General features: G+C 46.0%; 1 long non-coding RNA gene across 6 annotated transcripts in view; it reads right to left on the reverse strand.

The window, feature by feature from the left end:
* LOC137157683 (uncharacterized) overlaps positions 1-13,914 on the reverse strand; it is a 79,227-nt gene that overhangs the window by 9,621 nt on the left and 55,692 nt on the right. For 3 of the 6 annotated variants that reach the window (XR_010921176.1, XR_010921177.1, XR_010921179.1), the window contains one exon: positions 1,828-1,893. The exons of the other annotated variants lie outside the window; for them this stretch is intronic. This is a non-coding gene — a long non-coding RNA (uncharacterized lncRNA). The remainder of the gene's footprint in view (positions 1-1,827; positions 1,894-13,914) is intronic. 6 annotated transcript variants of the gene reach the window in all.

Below are 13,914 nucleotides of genomic sequence, written 5' to 3' on the forward strand. Positions count from 1 at the left end.
AGGTTGACAGCCTAATTCTAGGTTATAACGAAGATTAAAATGTTTTCAATCTGTGACATGAATTTGAAATTGCCTGATTGCTGTCTTAAATTGGAGTGCTTTACCCAGTAAAAACAGAGGGTTTAAGCAAACAACATAGTTTTGTTTGTGGATTCTCAAGCAGAATATACATTAAAGATCTGAATGTCTCTTCATCAAAATCATAACACTCTTTATTTCTATGGACAGAGACTGCAAGTATCTTTAGTAGCAAACGTGTTAATTCTACTCTCTTGACACAGAGTGCATGATTAGGGTTGACTCAGTGCCTTACATGGATGATCCTATATACTGTCCCTTTGCTTTTAACAGCAAAGGGTTAGTATATAGGGGGCTGGAGAACATGACTTATGAGGAGAGGCTGAGGGAACTGAGCTTGTTTAGTCTGCAAAAGAGAAGATTGTGGGGGGGGGGGGGATTTGATAGCGGCCTTCAACTATCTGAAAGGGGGTTTAAAATAGGGTGGAGCTAGGCTGTTCTCAGTGGTGACAGATGAAGGAGCAATGGTCTCAAGTTGCAGTGGGGGAGGTCTAGGTTGGATATTAGGAAAAAACATTTTCACTAGGAGGGTGGTGAAGCACTGGAATGGTTTACCCAGAGAGGTGGTGGAATCTCCATCCTTAGAGGTTTTTAAGGTGCGGTTTGACAAAGCCCTGGCTGGGATGATTTAGTTGGGGTCTGTCTTGCTCTGAGCAGGGGGTTGGACTCGATGACCTCCTGAGATCACTTCCCTAATCATTTATGATTCTATGAAAGACTAAGACCTAGTCTACACTACAAAGTTATGTTGACATAAGCTGCCTTGCATTGACTTAATTGTGCACATGTCTACACTTAAATGTGTCTCCCACTGATGTATGTGGCCCATTACGCCATAGTAGCAACATCTCTGCGAATAGCATTGAGCCAAAGTAGCTGTATGGAGGTCAACACATCATACGTGTAGATGCTGCATTACCTAAGTCATCCATAACAGTCCTCCTGCAGCTATCCCACAATGCCCCACACCGTCTGCTCTGGTCACAATTGTGAACTCCACTGCCGGGGGTCATGTAGCTCCCCCTTTGTGAATTTTTAAAACCCCGTGAATTTTTAAAATTCCTTTTCCTAATTGCCCATCTTGGAAGAACACCTAGCAGTTCTCCATTGCTGAGTGCAATTATTCAGCTGACCATTCTGGCTGCTCACCATGACCGGTGCGGTGACTGGCACCACACATAAGCAATCCCAAGCAGAAGTGAGAATGAGCATGTAGTTTTTAAAACTTTAGAGGAGTGAGGGGAGTGAGTTCTGCACCTTAACCTTCACTTTCCACAGAGATTACACTGACAACGGCACCTCTGTGTGTTTTATCAGCAGCTGCTGCCACTGCGGCCATCAGGGTCTCCCCCTCCACACCTAGAGAATGCCTGAGCCAGAGAAGGAGAAGAAAGAAGAGGACTTCGGATGATTTGTTCAACAAGATCCTGCAACCCAGTGATTCTGAGCACAGGACCTGGAAGATGAACATTGGGGGCAGCCTGGAGAAGGATAGAGTGGTGAGGAGAAAAGGAAAGGGAGATGCCCCAGGACATAATGGGGCTTCTCAGGCAGCAAACACAGATGCTGCAGGCTCTGGTGAACCTGCAGGTTCAACAATTCTGGGCTTGACTCCCTCTGCTGCCCATTGAGAACTCAATCTGAATAGCCCCCTTCCACATGGCATCACTACATTTCACATGGCTGCACTTCCCTTATCACGCCACCGCAGGGGACAGTAAAGACAATCAAAGCTTCACGTACACTGACCTGTTGGTGTAGTCGCTGAAATGGCTACGAATGTTCTTTCCCCTTCGTAAATTCTGTTCTCTTAATCTGTTAAATTAAAATGTTATGGGTTTTTTGCACTGAATTCTGTTACAAAATAAATGTTTATTATTTAAAACATAACTCATCTTTATTAGTTTGCAACATCTGCTACTGAGTTCTTAGCAGGTCTGAAAGCAACCCAACTACTTGTTACTGGCAGTTTGACGCAACTCATAGGATAAGCCACAAAGAAAATTAATAGATGGATTGACAATATTACATTCCTACATGTACAGCAATCACCACACAATTCCTAACAGGCCACAAAAGAGCATGTCGGGATAAAGCACAGTATAAAAAAAACGTGTTACTGTGGCTCACTGTTAAAATGGCCTTTCAAAACCCCCCTGACCCGTGTAGCTCCATGCTGAGCTCTTCTAAAAGCCCTTGTGTCTGGCTGTTCAAACTCAGGAGACAGCTGTTGCACCTCTGCCCTCCACCTTTCCCCCTTTCCTTCACTGATATTATACAAGGCCCAGCAGGTAGCTATAACCATTGTGGTATTTTTCTCACTGAGATCCAGTCTTGTGAGTAAACAATGCCAGCATCATCCCTTCAATGGGCCAAAGGTATGTACAACTGTCATTCTGCAGCTGCTGAGATGGTAGCTGAATAGTTGGATCGTTCCTTGGTGCTGTCAAGGTGGCTGGTGTACAGCTTCCTAAGTCAGGGGAGCGAGGGGTAGGCTGGGTTGTCCAGGATCACTATTGGCATTTCAACATTTCCAATAGTAATCAGCCAGTTGGGAAAGAAAGTGCCTGCTTTCAGCTTTCTGAATAGTCCTGTGTTTTTAAAGATGCAATTGTCATGCACCTTACCTGACCACTCCACATTGATGTCAGTGAATCTTCCCCACTGATCCACCAATTCTTGCATAACCATAGAAAAGTTCCCATTTCTGGTGATGTACTCTGTGGCAAGGTGCTCTGGTGCCAAAACAGGGATATGCGTGCAGTCTATCACTCCACCATAGTTTGGGAACCCTATTGCTTCCAGTCCATCCATGATGTTCTGCACTTTGCCAAGAGTCACAGTCCTGCATAGCAAGAAGATATTAATGGCTCTCCACACTTGTATGACAATGGCCCCCGAGGTGGATTTCCAAACTCCAAATTGATTTCCAGCTGACCGGTAACCATCTGGCCTTTCAAATTTCCACAGTGTGATTGCCACTTGTTTCTCCAGTGTCACTGCAGCTCTCATTTTGGTGTCCCTGATCCAGATGACTGGGGTGTGCTCAGCACAGATTGAGGAACATCCTTCCTCATCGACTGTCTCCTGCGTCTCAGATGGAGATGTTTTTCAAGAGAGGGACTGAAACTATGAAAAGGAGGGACAAACACCCCAAGACACCCCCGTCTTTCTCCCTGCCCATTGCATTCACCGTCCCTGGGGAGACAAAGGAAGCATTCATTGGACTGTGGGGGAGGGGTCCTGACCACAGAGTTTGGTCAGTGATCTGCTGGTGCATGAGGTGAGAACCTTTGCTTGAATCTCATAGTTTGTTCAGTTAGGCACTGGTGAATATCTTCTCTTTGGTTTTCTTATAACCATTTCTGACTTTTATGCCTCATTGTTGTACTCACTGAACATCTCTCCCTTTGTAGTTAATAAACTTGTGTTATTGTTTTATCTGATCCAGTGTATGCAAGTTGAAGTGTCTGGGTAACTCCATTTGGGGTAACAAGTTGTGGGCATATTATTTCCTCAAAGGAATAACAGACAGTCTACTTGTACTGTCTAGCAAAAAGCTGGGCAATACAGGATATAGGTTTCTGGGGGGAAATCTGGCACGGGGAGTGCCTTGGGGTAATTTTTAAGGCTGGCAAGAGACAAGGTGTGGCTAGCTGGCTGCAGACATAGCTGGGAGTGACTCACATGCTGAGGGCTGTTTGTGAAGAGCAAGGCATTGTAAAAGGCACCCCAGGTACAGGGCAGGGGGACACAGCTACTAACTGGTCTGGGTTATACCCTGGTATGTCACAGCACCATAGTGACCTCCCTTTGTATGTAAAAGGGGAAACTGCTCTCTCAGCTGCCTCAGACTGCTGGAAAGTGCTGTATTTGTAATGGTGAGACCTGTAGGCAAGACCAGATTGTACATGAATCCCCAGTAATGTGGGCCAGGATAAGCTGTCACATTAATAGGCAAACAAAGGAGCCATCTCATCTGTGGCACGTGCAGCTGTGATCCAGTGCTCAGTGTAAGACACCTCTGAATGAAAGACATCTGCTTGCTGAGTTGTGAGAGGACTCTTGATGGCGGATTTCAGGGAGCGAGACGCACACTCTGCTGCCTCGTTTGTGAGCATTTCATATTTGTGCTTTGCTGTTTGCTTTAATCTAAAACAAATCCTCTCAAGAGAAAGTCCCTTCCTCACCTTCTCATCACTGTTGTTCTTTTAGATGTGTTGCACAGATCCTTTACACGGCAGGGGTGTGTGCATCTTGCGCACTGGTGCCAGAGAGCTTTCTTCAGTGGTACCCATAGTGATGGCCATGTAAGCTGCTTGCCTTCCCCCATGCTCTGAGCTGAGTTTATAAAGGGCGGAACTGCCTAGCCCATCCTTCAGTTCCTTCTAATTAGAATCCAGATGATAGACTCCAATGGGTTGGGGAAGGTGGGTGGGTCACGTAAGGGACACAGGCAACACATCTTGAAGAACAACAGTTCTAAGAAGGTGAGTAACTCCTTTTCATCTTCAAGTGGTTGCACGCGTGACCACAGGAGACACCCACACGGTTTTCACTGAAGGTGGGGCTGGTGGTCTCATCAGAAGGGGGCTGTAGGACTGATTCCCTACATTTGGATCCTCCCTCAAAGCTATAGCAATTGCACAGTGTCTAGCAAACGTGTGACCCTAAGACCACGGAGCTGCTGTGCAAATGTCAAAGACGGCTGAGTTTGTGGGAAATGTGCCCAAGACCAAGTGTGCCCTCGCTGAATGGCTTAGCAATTGTTCAGATGTCATGAGACGTTTAGCAGCAATGCAAATGGTCATCCTTTCAGAGAGCCGTTGTGGTGTAACACGATGACTTCTCATTTGTTCTGCATAGGACACAAAGAGAAGGGAGGACACCCAGAAAAGCTTCTTGTACCATGATAAAAAGCTAGGACTCTGTGCACATCTAAAGTGTGTCACTTTTGATCATTTCTGTGAGAATGTGGCTAGAGAAAAAAAGACCAGTTAGAATATTGACTGACTGATCTGGAAGAGAAACTACTCTGAAAAGAAACTTAGGTGTGGCCTGAGTAGCACCTTCTCCTTATGGGATACAGTCTAGGACAGGGGTGGGGAAAATACGGCCTGTGGGCTGGATCCAGCCCGTCTAACATTTCTGTCCGGCTCGTCATGCGGGGTGAATGCAGGTCCACCCAATCTGTTGCTTCTGCTGCCTATGCTCTGCTTAAACTACCCTGGAGCATCAGGCAGCTTTCAGCCAGTCTCTCCCCAAACTTCCAGCTTCTGGTCAAGTGGCCAGAAGCAGGAAGTTCAGGTAGCGACTGGCTGAGAAACTAAGCTGCCCGATGCTCCAGTTACCTTGGCAACTGGAGCGTCAGCAGCTTAGTGATTCTCCTCCAGTTGCTTCCAGAACTTCTTGCTTCTGGCCACATTACCAGAAGTCGGAAGTGGCCCAGGCCCACAGCAACTTACCAAAATTCGTGTAGTGGCCCTCTGCAAAAATTATTGCCCACCCCTGGTCCGAAGAGATCCATTACCATGGCATGTGACTCCCCCCTCGCTTTGCAGAGGTGATGGCTATGAAGGAAGCCACCATCATGAAGAACTGTAACAAAGAGCAAGAAGCTGAGAGCCAAATGGAGGTCTTTTTAGAGCCGACAGAACTGAATTCAAGTCCCGAGGGGGTGCTGGGTCCCTGAGAAGTGGGAACAACCTATCCAGACCTTTTAGGAATCTGGTTTCCATGGGATTAAAGAAAACAGCCCTTCCAATAAGAAGGGGTTGAAATGGTGACATTACAGCAGGTGCACCTTAACGGAGCTGACTCTCTGAGATGTAAAAAATAATCCAAGCCATTTTAGACCATAGATTGTGTTGGAGACATGCGGTGGCTAGCTGCTCAGAATGAGAAATTCTTCCATTTACTGAGGCAAGTAGCTCTCATAGATGGTTTCTGCTCCAGAGCAGGACCCCCTGGCCCGCTGCTGAACAGTGCACCTGCTATGAATTCAACCGCCAGAGAACCACGCTGCCAGGTGTGGGAGATCAAGTCCTTGACTCGAGGCAGAATTGAGGGTTCCTGGGTAGACAGCCTGGGCAGATGAGAGCTCTACAGCTGCCTAGCCAGACTGGAGCTATGAGAATTGTTCTGCCTCATTCTTGTTCCCCTTGACAATTAACCTGGGAATGAGCGTCACCGGTGCGTCTGCAACCAGCGGGTGCCCATTCCCCAGGAAGAGGGAATGGCGTCCACATGAACCAAGACCAGTGCCACTAGCTAACAAGGAGATAACTAACTATCAACATGTTGTGTGTTCACAGAGGAATGTACGCACAGTACGTGCTCTGACCAGCAACCCCAGATGATAAGAAGGAACTGAATGATGGGCAGGGTGTGCTCCTCCATCCTCAGCTCAGTGCATGGGGGAAGCCTGGGTGCACAAATGGCTGCCCCGAAGGGTACTACTAGGGAAAACACTCCGGCAGCAGTGCATGAGATGCAAACACCTTACAGTGAAATGGACATGTGCAATTATAGCCCCTCCCAGAGGCCTGGCTGAAGCCTCCATGCTGGTGCTTGCTATTGGGAGAGGCTTCTCCCCGCAGCTTACATGGGTCAGGTCCTGGGTTCTTTATTTGGTGCCTCTAGCCAAGTGACTCCTCTCTGCCTGGGACACAAGGGGTGCTGTCCTGCAGGAAAACAACTAACACTGCTTTGCTGCTCACAAGGAATGGAACCCATCCCACAACCACCACAAAGCATTAATATGCAACCTGGTCAGTTCTTTGCTTCCCTCATCGCTGGTCTCCACAAGGCTGGTGCTCCGCATTCACACATTACATCCCACAATAGTTCAATGGCTCCCTTTCTGGGGGAAGTCAAATTGATTACAGACTCCCCTGCCTGTGCTGCTCCTCTCTCAGCTACAACCCCCAACAGCCCAAAAAGTGAAACCAAAATGAGGGCTTTGGTCTCTGAGCAGCCTGGCCCCTCCGACTGAGGGACTGGGGAGCCCCGGCTCCCCACTAGGGTGACCAGCTAGCAAGTGTGAAAAATGGGTGTAATAGGGAAAGCTCCAAATATTAGGACTGTCCCTATAAATCAGGACATCTGGTCACCGTATTCCTCACTGGCCCAGCAAACTGTCTAGACACATTATTCCATCCAAAGCCACACAGTATCTTTTGAAAGAGTTGCCAGTCTATTCTGTCCCCACCCTGGACCCGAAGCAGGCTGGGAAATGGTGTGCCTTGTTGCTGTAGTGTGGTGGATAGGACCTCTACAGACAAGTTCAGCATCCCAGGAGCAAGCAAACTCCAAACTCACTAGAAGGAGAACATGCATACTAAGCTCTGTGTGTGGGAAATGCTGGAAAACCCTAGTTAGGCCCACTAGACTGTGGAAAATCCTCTGAAGGAAGGAGTGGAAAGTTTTTCATTTAAGAGGTTTAGAACTAGCTGGACAGGCAGAATCTACAGCAGGGACTTGGCTGATGTGGGCAGGGTATGGACTAAATGACTTAACAGGTCTCTTGCCCCTTTAGCTTCTGGGATTCTATGTTAAACAAAAGCCATAATAGGATTGGCACGGGGCGGGGGGCTGAGCACGCGCATTGCCCAGCACCCAAGCCCCGCCCCGTCAGCAGCAGATATCTGATCTCTCGGTTTTATGTCATTACGTATTTCTGCTGAAATGTAGCTTAAAATGTGATTGCAACTGTATGTGCTTCTCCCAATCAGTCCACACCTGGTGTAGTCAGCACTGACCCCTTCCCTGGCCTTTGGCTTTATTAACCATGAAATTTACAACATAAGTTCAGCTCAGCCATTCTCCCCAGACTTGGTTGCTTCTCAGCATTGCTCAGCCCATACCCGAGGTCTTCTCTGTTAGAGAACCTCGCCTAGCTCTGACTTTGTATCTGGCTGACACAAGAAGTTGCCTGCCTCAGCAGAACCCATGGAACCTTCTTCCAAAGAGATCATCACCTGCGAACAGGGTGGGGGTCAGGCAAACCCTGCCAGTCTGGTACAATATATTCCTGGGCAGCATAAGCAGCTGCCATTATGTTTCATTCTGTGTGTTTGATGGACGCTTGGCAGCAATCAGCTGTGGATAACAAGCCACAGAAGCAAACTCTAGCAAAGAATTTAAGAGCAAGTGGCAGTTACTAATTAATCGCTTTTATCAGCTCCCAGTCGCATGCACATTCTACTGCACCACTGTGCCCACAGGTCAATCACTTTTCCTCAGGCATCGTTGACACAGCAAAAAAAAATTCACAGCAGAAAGTCTCGGAGCCTGGGTCAACTGACTCAGGTTCACAGGGCTCACACTGTGGGGCTAAAGATAGCCATGCAGATGTTCAGACTTGGGTTACAATGTGAGCTCCCAGCCCTTCCCTGGGTTTTAGAGCCCAGACTCCAGCCCAAACCTGAACATGGCTATTTTTAGCCCCCCCCACTGTGAGCTCAGGTCAGTTGACCTGGGCTCTAAGACTCACTACTGCAAGTCTTTTTTGCTGTGTAGATATACCCAGAGTCTCACTTCTCACACTGCAAACCTACTCTGGGGCTCTACTGCACGCGGCGATGCACTGAAGGGACAGAGACAGTTGGTGATCTGCTCCTCTGTCACATCTTGCGATCAGAGGACACAGAGCACATGATACCTGGAGACTACATGTGAGTGGGATGACCTCCATCTACTTGGCCTGGTTCTCAACATGACCCTCATCATCCTAATCTGCTGGATGCTGCTGCAGAACTCTACCTCTCTTCCTCTCCACCCCAAGTTCCTCTCACAAAGCACGTGTAAGTACACACACAGTCAGCAGTTTATACCTTCTACACCAGCTTTTCCCTAGCGGCTCACCAATGCTGCCTCCTTCTCCTCCTCTTCCCAGACATGACGATGTTCACTGGGAACCTCCTCAAGTGTTGGTAACGTTTTGCAGATTTTAAATTTATTAGCACCATGAGGTCGCCGTGAAACACTTTGCAAACCCAATTGAGATTAAGCAAAAAACCTAGCAGCAAATCCTACTGTGCATGTATAAAAACATTTGAGGCTAAACTATTTTGATACGTATGGGTGAAAAGTGCTGTCTAAGAGGTAAATATTATTTTCAATGTCGAGAATTTTAAAAACTGAAGCAATTTATTTCAAAAAGGTTTGTTCTTTAGATATTAAAGAAGTATGAGTTGGATGAATGGACTATAAGGTGGATAGAGAGCTGGCTAGATCATCAGGATCAACGAGTAGTGATCAATGACTCCATGTCTAGATGGCAGCCGGTCACAAGCGGAGTGCCACAGGGGTCGGTGCTGGGGTCAGTTTTGTTCCACATCTTCATTAATGATCTGGAGGATGGGGTAGATTGCACCCTCAGCAAGTTTGCAGATGACACTAAGCTGGGGGAGTGGTAGATACCCTGGAAGGTAGGGATAGGATACAGAGTGACCGAGACAAATTGGAGGATTGGGCCAAAAGAAATCTGATGAGGTTCAACAAGGACAAGTGCAGAGTCCTGCACTTAGGACAGAAGTATCCCATGCATAGCTACAGACTGGGAACCGACGAGCTAGGCAGCAGTGCTGCAGAAAAGGACCTGGGGGTTACAGTGGACAAGAAGCTGGATATGAGTCAGCAGTGTGCCCTTATTGCCAAGAAGGCTAATGGCATATTGGGCTGCATTAATAGGAGCATTGCCAGCAGATCATGGGAAGTGATTATTACCCTCTATTCGGCATTGGTGAGGCCGCATTTGGAGTATTGTTTTGGCCCCCCCACTACAAAAAGGATGTGGACAAGTTGGAGAGAGTTCATCAGAGGGTAACAACAATGATTAGGGGGCTGGAGCACAAGACTTATGAGGAGAGGCTGAGAGAACTAGACTTGTTTAGTCTGCAGAAGAGAAGAATGAGGGGGGATTTGATAGCAGCCTTTAACTACCTGAAAGGGGGTTCCAGGGAGGATGGGGCTAGGCTGTTCTCAGTGGTGGCAGATGACAGAACAAGGAGCAATGGTCTCAAGTTGCAGTGGGGGAGGTCTAGGTTGGACATTAGGAAAAGCTTTTTCACTAGGAGGGTGGGAAGCACTGGAATGGGTTATCTAGGACTCCACCATCTGTGATCTCCTAGGAGTGCACTAGGAATCTGCACTGCCCAGATGTGTGTTTGTGCCCGTGTGCACACCCACGCCCTCCCTTACTGTGAATATCACTCCCCCCATCCTAGTCTAGGTACTGCAGAGGACAGCTCTGACTCACTTTCCCCAAAGGCAGGTCTAAAATACCACAGTGCTACTGCTTTTGGAGTCACAGCCTTAGCAGAACATATCTATCTGTGCTCACCCTTCAGCTGGTCCACAGACTGCCTCTTGCATGCTGACTGGGCAGTGATAAGGGACCCCAGGCCAACTGCGGCCTGGTGAGGCGGCTGCCAACACCTCAGAGATATGGCTGCACTGTCCAGGCTGCTCCTAGGACACAAAACCCATGTAGTAGTCACTAAATGAGGATGCGTCTTAAAATTTGATTTTAATTGTTAATCCTTAACCTCAGATATTCAGTAACAAGTGATTTATTTCTGATAACTAATATTCAGGCTGGCATTTATTGTCATGGTCTAAATACCTAGGGAAGTGGTGGAATCTCCATCTTTAGAGGTTTTTAAGCTGCGGCTTGACAAAATCCTTGCTGGGATTATTTAGCTGAGGTTATTCCTGCTCTGAGCAGGGGGTTGGACTAGATGACCTCCTGAGGTCCCTTCCAACTCTATGATTCTATGAAATAGGTTTTGATTTAAATCAAATAGTTGAAATTAAAATGCATCTATTACATCAACTTGCGACTATACATTATTTCATAAGCTATATTCAAACAGCACAACCACCACCATTGCCCTCATGCTGCAATGGAAGGGACTGGTCCCCAGAAGGTGAGCTGGTAACAGGATAACAGGAAGGAAGCTGCTCAATGCCTACTTTGCTTCAGTCTTCATACAAAAAATAACGTGACCAGACGCCTAGTGAATTTACCATAGACAATAAAGGGGAAGGGATGCACATCAGGATAAGTAAAGAACACCTCAGAGATCTTCTGACTAATTTGAATGAATTCAAATCAGCAGGGTCTGATGCTATTCATCTCATGGTGCTGAAGGAATTAGCTGAAGAGATCTCAGAGTCACTTGCAATAATATTTGCAAACTCTTGGATGACAGGAGAGGTCTTGGGAGATTGGAGAAGGACTAACATGTGCCCATCTTTAAAAGGGGAAAAAGGAGGAAGTGGCTAACTATAAACTAGTCAGCCTGACTTTGATGCCTGGGAAACTACTAGAGCAATGTATAAGATATTCAATTGGCAAATACCTGGAGGAGCCATCATGGATTTACTAAGAAGAAATCATGCCAAACCAGCTTGATTTCCTTCTTTGACAAGGTTCCTGGTTTGATGGATAGGGGGAATAATATACCTGGATTTTACCAATGTTTTTGGAACTGTCCCACATGATAGTCTCATAAGGAAACTGGAGAAATGCAGCCTTAGTAGAACTACCGTTAAGTGGATACATAGGTGGTTAAACTATGGTTAAACAAAGAGTAGCTATTAATGGAATGATGTCAAATTGGATGGAGATCTGCAATGGGGTTCCCTAGGGTTCTGTTCTGGGTCCAGCATTATTTAACATCTTTAAATGGATGTAGGAATACAGAGCATACTGATCAAATCTGCAGATGACACAAAGCTGGGGGGGTTGCCAACACTTTGGAGGATAGAGCTAAAATTAAGAGGGATCTGTATAAATTGGAGAATTGGGCTATAGACGCAGCATGAAATTTGGCAAAGACAAATGTAAGTTGCTACACTTAGGGAAGAAAAGACAAATGCACAAATATAGAATGGGGTATAACTGGCTTGGCAGCAGCACTGCTGAGAAGGATCTGGGAGTTGTGGTGGATCACATGGGTCAGCAACATGATGCTGTTGCAAAAAAAGCAAATGCAATTTTGGGTTGTATTAACAGAGGCATAGCGTGCAAGTCATGGGAAGTGATAGTACCGCTCTACTCAGTGCTTGTTGGTCACAGCAGGAGTACTATATCCAATTTTGATTTGCTGCTGTATAGGAAGGCTGTAGAGAAAATGGAAAGGATCCAGAGGTAAGTGACAAAGATGATCGAAGTGATGGAATGCAAGCCATGTGAGCAAAGGCTGAAGGAACTGTGTATGTTTAGTTTGGAAAGAGCAGATTAAGAGCTGACATGATAGTGGTCTTCAGACACATGAAACGCTGCCGTAACAAAGATGGAGATAAGTTGTTCTCTCTTGCCTCAGAGGACAGGACAAGAGGCGATGGGTTCTAGCATGGCAGATTTAGGTTGAATCTCAGGAAAAACTTCCTAACTGTAAGAACAGTCAGACATTGGAACAGATGGCCCCGGGAAGCTGTGGAACTTCACTGAAGGTTTTCCAAAAGAGTCTGGAGAGCCATCTGTTTTGAATGGTTTAGACCCAACAAATCCTGCATCTTGGCATGATGACCCTTGCGGTCCCTTCTCACCCTATGGTTCTATGATCCTTGGCAAGACTTATAGAAGCAGACGACTTCAGTCTGCCTGAATTAAAAATGTAAGGTCGATTTGTTTCCAGATGAACTTGATTTGTGCATAAAAGGGAGTTATATGTGGAAGATGCTGATGCCCTCCTAAAAGAGGTGGTATAATAAACTCTTGCTCATTTGTGCATTCAGATAGAAGCTACCAGAGTCTGAAAGACTCGGTGACCTCTTTGCTCAATATATATATATATATATTTTGGAGACTAGGGTTTTCCATATAAAATCTTGGGCCCTGTGTAGGAAATGTAACAGATACAGCAGGAGCACAACTGATACATTTATTTAGCACATCCTGTGTAAATTAGGAGTTTATTCTAGAGCTGGTTACTGTATATTCCACAGCATCTGCACTGCACTGCGTACTGATAGATAATCAGCGAGGGGCATTAGTCATAAATAGCAACACTCAAGGCTGGTAGTTCTAGATGTTATAGTGCAGAATAAAGGGTGGGCCCACACCATCCCTGGACTTTCTATTTTGTCTGACATATTTGTAGAACCCTTTCTTGCTGTCTCTAACATTCCTTGCCGGCTGTCACTCATTCTTTGCCTTTGTTTCCTGATTTTGTCCCTATACGCTCACACTATTCCCATGTATTCTCCCTTGGTGACATGGCCCTCCTTCCATCCCTACGGGTATCCCTTTGGGTTTTTAGATAGCTAAAAAGCTCCTTGTGAAGCCAGAGTGGTACTTTCCCAAAAAGCTGCAGGGGCAGGACGATGTTCAGCCATGTAAATCTGAGCTAAACAAAGCTTGATTTCAGGATGTCTCTGAAGTTAGAAAGATTTGATTTTTATAGCTGAAAACAACCATAATGCTAATTATGAGTCTATTCAAATGTACATAAAGGGCCGAGTCCTGCTCATTTCAATCGGAGCAGGATTGGGACTTGGGCCTAATTTCATAAAAAAATCATTTCATATTTATGCATGCTGTGACATTGCTAGTCGAGCAGTTTTCAATAGACGAGGCAGTAGTTTGCAAACCTAATGTTTCATTAAGTTTTCATGTAAATTATTTAATAATTAACAACATCTTGCACTGATGGTCCCTTAGTTGCTTCTGAACTTGTATAGCAAAATAAAAAGTCAAGATCTGTCTTTTTGTTGGTTTGAAAAAAAATCATTATAAAATAGATCTAAGCAGAGAGACTTTCAGTCTATGAAAAATAAAACAACTTCTGAAATTCTTAGGAAAAAAGGCAGATAGTATCAGGAAAG

Source organism: Emydura macquarii, unplaced genomic scaffold (assembly GCF_026122565.2).
Source record: "Emydura macquarii macquarii isolate MOO-44397 ecotype Brisbane River unplaced genomic scaffold, CSIRO-AGI_Emac_v2 contig_1551, whole genome shotgun sequence".
NCBI lineage: Eukaryota > Metazoa > Chordata > Testudines > Chelidae > Emydura > Emydura macquarii.